The sequence below is a fragment of the Acipenser ruthenus genome, chromosome 30 (assembly GCF_902713425.1).
Source record: "Acipenser ruthenus chromosome 30, fAciRut3.2 maternal haplotype, whole genome shotgun sequence".
Taxonomy (NCBI): domain Eukaryota; kingdom Metazoa; phylum Chordata; class Actinopteri; order Acipenseriformes; family Acipenseridae; genus Acipenser; species Acipenser ruthenus.
Genome location: NC_081218.1, coordinates 6,416,610 through 6,425,458, shown reverse-complemented (window position 1 = coordinate 6,425,458; position 8,849 = coordinate 6,416,610). Strand labels below are relative to the sequence as shown.

General features: G+C 41.6%; 1 long non-coding RNA gene across 1 annotated transcript; it reads left to right on the top strand.

Annotated features, from left to right (window-relative positions):
* The first annotated feature begins 756 nt into the window (after positions 1-756).
* On the top strand, positions 757-8,001 carry LOC131702716 (uncharacterized). Its single transcript, XR_009309485.1, has 4 exons — positions 757-1,901; positions 2,006-2,052; positions 7,076-7,231; positions 7,796-8,001. It is a non-coding gene; the product is annotated as an uncharacterized LOC131702716 (long non-coding RNA).
* The last annotated feature ends 848 nt before the right edge of the window (positions 8,002-8,849 follow it).

Here is an 8,849-nt window from a genome sequence, read left to right as displayed (position 1 = left end):
TTTTGTCGGGGGGGGGGGGGGAACTCCACTTGCGTTTTAAAGAAAAACGAGCTCGGTTTGGATAACTGTATCGCATGAAAAGAAACTACATCTGAATGAGGATTGTACGAGAATGGCGAGGGAGTAAGTACAAACATTTATTATAATAATATAGTACAATATTGAAGTTTAATATTCTGTTTTTGGATTATTGTCCCGTTTATCACAAACGCATGTTACCATACAGGGATGTCAGTAAAACTCGATTTCATAAAAATGAGCGCAGCATTAACATTGTTAATGTGGTTAAGGGACGTAAGGCTTCTGTTTACTTTGCAAGTAGCGTACAATTACATTGTACATAAATGCCGTTTCATTGTGCTCTAAACAAGTCATAAACGGCTGGTTTGTGATTTTATATTGATGTTCAGTAAGATCATTAATGTAGCATTATGGATTTTGTTAACGATAATATATATATATGGAAAAAAACGGTTATACAAGTAAGCGTGTTAAAGTGGGACTTAATACTACTACGACTACTAATAATAACGTAATATCAGAACGACTAATATATGCTTACTCATCTTAAATTTTTATGAAGTGCTCACTGCAAACGAATGTGTCCAGTCTTTTTCGTTTTTTTGTCTGGATCAGAAGGAAACTGTATATTTCTGTCCAGAACAAAAGAATCGGGCATTACTGTAATGTTACCGCGCTCGGCATTTTGGTCATCTTCCATAGTAATGCTGACTGTGAAAGAGTGTTCGGCTTGGAGACCAAAACAAAACCCAACACGAGCCAGCCTGAGCACAGACATGCTAAGATCACTGGTAACGCACAAAGTCATGATGTCAGCGAAGCAGCAAGTGTGTCACACACAAACCTTTACACCTTGCTCAGGAAAGCCAAGTCAGTCACCTATGAAGCTAAACATTCAAGATCTGAAAGTGCAGTTTGACCTGTTGGATTCCTTTCTGTTCCAAACAACTCACTTTGTGGATAGCTATTACATTTGGTGCTGACTCACTGACTATTTACAAGGTTTTATTTCCATTTTTTGAAAGTGCTTTGTTTCTCTGTTTTTAGAAGCTTATACATTTCAATTTGTTTTGTTTTGACAGTAAATAAAATACCAACATACTACAAAAATGTACTTTTCTGTACTTAAAATAATTTTCAGTTGGTATAAATTAAAAAGGTTTCATCTATACTAAGGTAAACAAAATTAAATTTAAACTTAAACAATCATATCTAATCTCATTATTTTTTTACTGATAATTTCATCCTCAGAACTCTCCAGAGTGTAGCATCTAGCTGTTTGATACTCTAAAGCAATTCTGAGGGGAAGCTGAGATGTCCTCGTGAAAGAGTGCTACTCAAAATGAAATGTCAAGGTTGGCAGGTCTGGGGCGTTGAGGTCACATTCCCTCTGGGCTCAATACAGCCTAAAGGCAGGAAAGGAAAAAAGCCTTTTCAGGGTCTTGGCCTCTGCAGAATCATTTCCACTAATTCTGTTTTCTCTGTATATTCATATATATTTAGATTTGCCATTTTCATATTTCTTGTATTCCAATATTGTAATTTAAGGCTCATCCAGGTAGATTGTCTAATTTTGTTCATGACAATATGTAAATTCATATCGAGGGAAGACTTTTTCATTCAATTGTTAACATAAATGAAAAAGCTGCTGAAAATGAGCATTGTACAGTTTAATTTGAATGATCTTGAACAAAGCTTTTGGGATGATGTTTTCGGCCGTTTAGACTCTTATTTTCAGGGTTATTAATCTCTGTCTCCAGCTCTTTTGTTTTGTAGAAGCAGTTTATGGGCCGGACAGACGTGTGAAGGCCAGCGATGTGGAAGACCTCATCGCAGAGACGCTGAGATTCGCGCCTCACACAGGAGGAAAGGAACGACAGGTGAATCACGCTCATGTTCATTCAAATCTAAGTGAACGTACCTTTTTACTTGTGCATGTGCTTTCTCCAAACTGTCATTTTAACCCAACCCTTTTCTTTTCTAGGCAACTTCGTGGAACTGATAGTGAAGTCGGGCAATCATTCCTCTGAGGTGAGCTTTTGAATTCTTGTAAACACTCTGGGTTTCAAGTTCAGTATCAGTTTTGGATGCATTTCTAATAAACCTCATGTGACCTCTCCATGCGCTTACACACACACACACACACACTGACTTTTTTTTTAACTAATCAGATTAGGTATGTGTACTGTGGCAATGTGCCCCGCCCCTGTGTGCATATTATGTGTTGTGTTTTGCGTGCGTGTGTAAATGTTGGTGTATAGTCATTGGTACACGGGATATAAACAGGTCTGTGTTTCACTAAAAAGTGTAGATTTGTATTTAGGCACGAGGAGAGCACAAATCACTTCACGTGCTGGTTAAATGTAATATGTGAGCACGGGGTTGCACAGAACTAATTCACGTGCTGGGATTCAAGTGCATAATTAATTAGTAATTGAATCCCAGCACAACAGTATATATAGATGCACATTTTCATTCAGTTGGGGTTGGGTGTTCGTGAGTGGAGAACGGGTGAGAGAGAGGAGAAAGAAAAAGAAAGAAAGAAAGATCGTAATGTTTGTTTTGGCTTTACTCACCGTGTTTGTCTCCGTGCACCGTTTGTGTGTTAGTACGTTTTGTTTGTCTATTTATTTTGGCGCAAGTGCCGTGTCCCGTGTTTTTGTGTTTAAAACCTTTTCTTTTCTGTTCTGTTTATTAAATGCTGAGCGAAAGCATTCGCTCAGCTGCACCAAACCCCAAATCTCTGTCTGTTTATTTCCTGCTCTGGTCTGACGCCACCCACTTCGGCCGTCTTTGTGACAGTACATAGACATAAAGGATTTTTCCCCCCACACACTTTTGTAATCTGCTTTCATATTTTTCATGCTTTAGTATGTATTTACTCTCTATTTTTTAATGTCTACTGTTGTCTGTGGCTAATTTATTACAGTGTTGTTACATTACACACAAAAGACAACATTCCTCCGCCCAGGAGAGCAACCACCAAGAAAAGGTGTTAAAACCAATCCTCGCCCAGGACAACTGGAAGCTGCTAGAGACTGGAAAATGCTGGCAGATGTTGGTCAACGGCTTATTTTTCCACCTGAGATTGCCACCACTAACCTTCGACCAGATATTGTCTTGTGGTCTGGATCAGCACGCCTTGTTCACCTGGTAGAGTTAACAGTGCCATGGGAGGATGCTGTAGATGAGGCGTATGAGAGGAAGAGACTGCGGTATGCTCAACTAGCCACTGAAGCGGAACAGCGAGGATGGAGAGTTCGGGTTTACCCAGTGGAAGTGGGTTGTCGAAGATTTGTGGCACACTCTACAACCCGGTTTCTCAGAGACGTCGGATTCAGTGGCCAAGAGTTGCGTCGCACAGCAGCAGAGAGGAGCAGCAACTGGCTGTGGTTGAGACGGAAAGATTCTGGCTGGGGATCTCAAGCACAATAGAAAGAAAGAAACGCTGATGTACAGGTAAGTAAGCTGGGCTGAGTTGAGTGGGGGACGGAGGGGGGTGATGCTGGGACGCCAGAATCACCGTCGAGCCCTCTTGAGGTGTCGTGGGCTAGTCGACGAAACACTGAGGATGGAAGGTGCCCACTTAAAAACCCCAGAGATGTACCCTACTTAGCTCAATCCAGACGGTTGTCATGCTGATGCGCTGGGGAGGCCGCACTTTGGTTGATCCCCGGAGCCAGCATCGCAGCCGTTGTGTGTGCTGATGCGCCAGGGAGGCAAAATAAGCTGATCCCTGGAGCCAGCATTACACTTCAGCCATTAACACCAGACAGAAGGATATCTACATCATCATATGGAAGGAAACGTAAATGGATGGAGACACATATGGATCACATTAGTTTACTGTAAAGCTACGTCTTAGTTGGTGCTTATCTTGGCGAGAGCCGAGTTCAAATCAGCATGAAGTTTTAACATCTACTCTCGTGTAATGGAAATCATGAAGATCTGGATACGTCCAGTGACTGCTGTGAATAGTGCAGCTGGCAACAAGGGAAAGACCTTGTGACAGCCTGGAGAGACAGCTGACAGGAGGAAAGAGACCCCATTGGGGCTGGTAAGGGTTAGCTACCCTTGTCGGCAGTATCCAGCTCTGTGTTTACAGGATGCTGGAGACACCTGCCCAAGGCTTCTAAGAAATTAAAGAGAAAAATACCCCTAGAGTCTACGAGAGCGGGGGCGGAAGATGACTCAACGTTGGACAACACGGTTAACGACTTAGGAACGGAAACGGATATGAGTATGGAGAGTACTTCACAAAAGAGTAGTTCAAGATCTGCAGTTAGCAAAGACATAGAACTCCAGGTTTGTGTCTGCGGCTGGAGCAAGGCGACAACGGTCAGGGGTTTGAAGATTCATCAAGGGAGAATGAAATGCTTGAGGGAGAAGGGACAAGGGCCTTGCATTGATCAGTACTTCTTACGAAGTCAGTCAAGTCAGTCGAATGAAATCCAGCGACAGGAAGCAAACCACAGTTCGCAGGATATCAGCACCCCTGTCATAGATGTGAGGAGGACTTGCATGGACACAGTTAGTGATGAACCTAATGATCCTTGTGAACCCGGTCAGACAAACCAGCATAAGAGAGAAAAGAACCTCAACGGGCACAAGCCTGGAGTTAAATGGCCAAGAGCTTGTGAGAAAACTGCATGGGACACAGTAAATGCAGATCTCTGCGTTGCATTGGAAAGATTAAGTGGAACAGTTGAAAAGAAGCTGGATAAATTTGGGGACATCATCTACGCATATGGAAGTGAGAGGTTTGGAGTTGAAAAAAGGAAGGAAAAAGTACAAACAATTCCTGGAAAGTCTAGACGGCAGCAGGAGATTGAACGCTTAGTTAGAGAAAGGAGACAGCTGAGGAACCAATGGAGAAGAGCAGAACAAAGTCAGAAGGAGGGACTCAATCTCTTACAAAGGGTCATAAAAGATAAGCTTGCAACATTGCGCAGAGCTGAGCGCCTACGGAAACGCTACAAAAAGAAGGAGCGTGCGAGAGCTAACTTTTATAAAGACCCATTCAAATTTGTAAAGAAGTTATTCACCAGTGAGAAGAATGGCACACTAAAAGCATCTAAGGTTGAGCTGGAGAGATATTTGGAGGAAACACATACAGATTCAAAAAGGCAGGAGCCTATGTCAATTCCGTCAGACATCCCACCTACCAAATGGAGGACTGTGCACCTAAGTGGAAAGAAATAGAGCAAGCTGTGAAAAAAGCAAGGGCTTCATCATCTCCAGGGCCTAATGGAGTTCCGTACAGAGTGTACAAGAGTGCTTCAGGAGTTCTACGAATTCTGTGGAAATTGATGAAAGAGGCATGGGAAAAACAGGTTGTACCAAGAGCATGGCGCCGAGCAGGTGGAGTCTTATACCTAAAGAAAAAGATTCTACAAGCATCAGTCAGTTTCGTCCCATTTCCCTATTAAACGTAGAAGGCAAGATTTTCTTCAGCATTATTGCTCAGAGATTGTCAGCTTACCTTAAAGAACTGCTTCATTGACACTTCAATACAAAAAGCGGGCATTCCAGGTTTCCCAGGTTGCTTAGAACACATCAATGTGATCTGGCAACAAATTCAATCAGCTAAAAAGGAGAGGAAGGAGCTCCATATGACATTCCTGGATTTGGCTAATGCATATGGTTCCATGCCACATGAACTACTTTGGGCAGCATTTGATTTTTTCAGTGTACCGATGACAATAACAAATTTAGTGAAAGCCTATTTTGGAGATTTGCAATTCAGTTTTTCAACTTCAGAATTCAGCACTACATGGCAATGCCTAGAGGTTGGAATAATGGCAGGATGCACCATTTCTCCACTGGCTTTTACCATGGCAATGGAAGTAATCATTAGGGCATCAAAATGGGTAGTAGGAGGAGAGCGCTTGGCTTCTGGAATGCGACTACCACCAATTCGAGCATACATGGATGACATGACAACCATGACTACAACAGTAGCCTGCACTAATCGATTATTGGGCAAATTAACCAATAACATTGAATGGGCACGAATGCAATTCAAGCCCACTAAATCAAGGAGCATCTCTATAATTAAAGGCAAAGTAGTAGATAAAACATTCTTCTTTAATGGAGAGGCAATACCAACAGTGTCCGAGAAGCCAGTGAAGAGTCTTGGGAGATGGTACGACGGGGATCTAAAGGACACAGTTCGTGTGGGAGAAGTTAGACAACAAGCAGTGGAAGGGTTGAAGAGCATAGACAGCTGTGCTCTACCAGGTAAACTAAAACTCTGGTGCTTTCAGTTTGGTCTACTGCCGAGGTTGCTGTGGGCACTGACTGTGTACGAGGTTTCTTTGACAACAGTAGAGAAGCTGGAAGCTTTAATCAGTTCATACATCAGGAAATGGTTGGGAGTTCCACGCTGCCTCAGCAGAGTGGGACTTTATGGTAAAGGAATACTGCAGCTACCAGTCTCTGCTCTAACCGAGGAGTTTAAGTGCGCCAAGGTCAGACTGGAAATGACATTAGTAGAGTCACGTGATAAATGCGTAAGGGAGGCAGCACCTGTGTTGAAAACTGGAAGAAAGTGTGCGGCAAAGAAAGCTGTGGAAGATGCAAAGGCTGCCCTTCGAATTGGTGATATCATGGGGCAAGTTCAGCATGGAAGAGGGGGTCTTGGTTTCAGTTCAGCTCCTCCTACATGGCACAAGGCAGTCCCAGCTCAAAGGAGGAAGCTGGTAGTCAACGAGGTGCAAAAGCAGGAGGAGAGGATGAGGTGTATAAAGGCCATTTCCCAGGCCAAGCAGGGAGAATGGATGAGATGGGAGAGTGTGGAGTAGATTGTATTTTGCTTCTATAAACCTTGTAAAAAGTCGTCTGCTAAATGTCTGCAATAATAATAATAATAATAATAATAATAATAATAAAAAAAATTACACTTAATGTGTTCAATGCAACATTGGGCCTGTACTGTCAAAAACATACTTTCCAAGTATGGAAATATTTCAGTAGAATAGCACGGTGTGACCCTCTGCGGTATGAGGCCTCCACCAACACTATACTGTATATTTATTGATGTATTTTTTAATAGGGTACAGCAATGCAGAATGAGAGAAACTATGAGGACTGTTGATCCAATTGGGACACTTTTGCGAAGACTTGGCATGAACGTTACCCAACGAAGAGCCTACAGTGTTCCTTCTCCTTTGTCACTCTGGCACATAGATGGGAATCATAAGTTAATTCAGTAAGTACACAAATAAAAAACATACTTTAAATTTGAACACAAAGTATCAATACATTAAAAATGTATTTACAAGCATAAGGCAATGTATATTACTAATAGTATGTAGTACATCACTGCATCACCTTGTATTTCAATGAAGTTCAACATTGCATTCACTGCAGAACAAGATACTGTGTTACTATTAGTAAAATGTATTGTGATATTTTGTGTTAAATGATAATAATATCTTCCAATTAGTCTTTTGGATGAGGCTTTAAACTGAGGCCCTGACTCTCTGTGGCCATTAAAGATCCCATGGGGCACATTTCAAAAGGAGTAGGGTTGTCAACCCTGGTGTCCTGGCTAAATTCCAGTTCACCAATAACTGCTTCCGCATATTCTTCCACTCCCCTTCATCCAATTGTACCGATTTCATAAGAACTGTAAACACTTTGGAAGCATTTACAGTTATTAAAAGCACAAGTGTATAATAGCACATTTTAGAAACACAGGCAAAGTAGGAACTACTGTACAAAGAAGCAAATATTTTGTTCTGGTTAACATTGTATCTTATTTTGCCTACAGATGGAGGATAGTCATTCATGGCGGCATTGATGGCTACAGTAGAAAAATAGTGTATCTGAAAGCCAGCAACATCAACAGAGCTTGTACAGTTTTTGAAAGCTTTGTTGGAGCTGTATATCAGTTTGGCTTACCATCGCGAGTCCGAAGTGACAAAGGCCTTGAAAACATTGAAGTGGCTCGATTTATGCTGGAGCATCCTCGTCGTGGACCAGGTGCTTTTCCCTCATAAGTTTAATTTTATTTTGTTGGGTAAATTATTACAGAACTGTAATGGAAAAATAAAGTGCATTTATTCAGTTAAATTTATTGAATTTACATACTGTTTAGGGTCTTGTATTTAATAAGTAAATATTAAGTATTTTATAATTAAAATAAATGACAAAATAATTTCATACTAAGGCAGAATTTAGAATCCTGTGTAAATATTTTGTTTAAAGTAAGTTGGTTTTGCCATCGTTAAAACACTAGCATTTTAAACTGTTTGTCTATTTCTCATTTTTTGTAGACAGAGGAAGCCATATCACAGGTCGAAGTGTGCACAACCAGCGCATTGAGAGGCTGTGGCGTGTTGTCTGCTACACAGTTACCAGCAATTATGCTGCCTTGCAGTACTTACAGGCAATACAGGCACTTGACCCAGATGATGAACTTCACTACGTGATGATTCCAAGACTGAACATGCACCTTGATATGTTTTGCCGGGGGTGGGACCGACATCCTCTATCCTCGGAGCACATGAAATCCCCACAGCAGCTATGGATTCAAGGGCTACTGTCAAACTACAGCAGTGGAAATCCCATTTCCTGTGAGACTTGGAACTCTGATATGGTACTTTCCTTTTCTTCAGCGATACAAATAAAGGTTACCTTATATATCTAATTAACATGTTGAATTGATTGTCTCCCTGTTTTACTAGATGGATTTTGATAACTATGGAATTGATTGGAAAGGACCTGGAGCCTGCCGTGAATCAGAGCCCCCAGTTTCATTGCAGGACACACTGGTTCCTCTCCTTCCAGTCAACATTGACCCTTTGAGGACGAGCAGCTGTTTC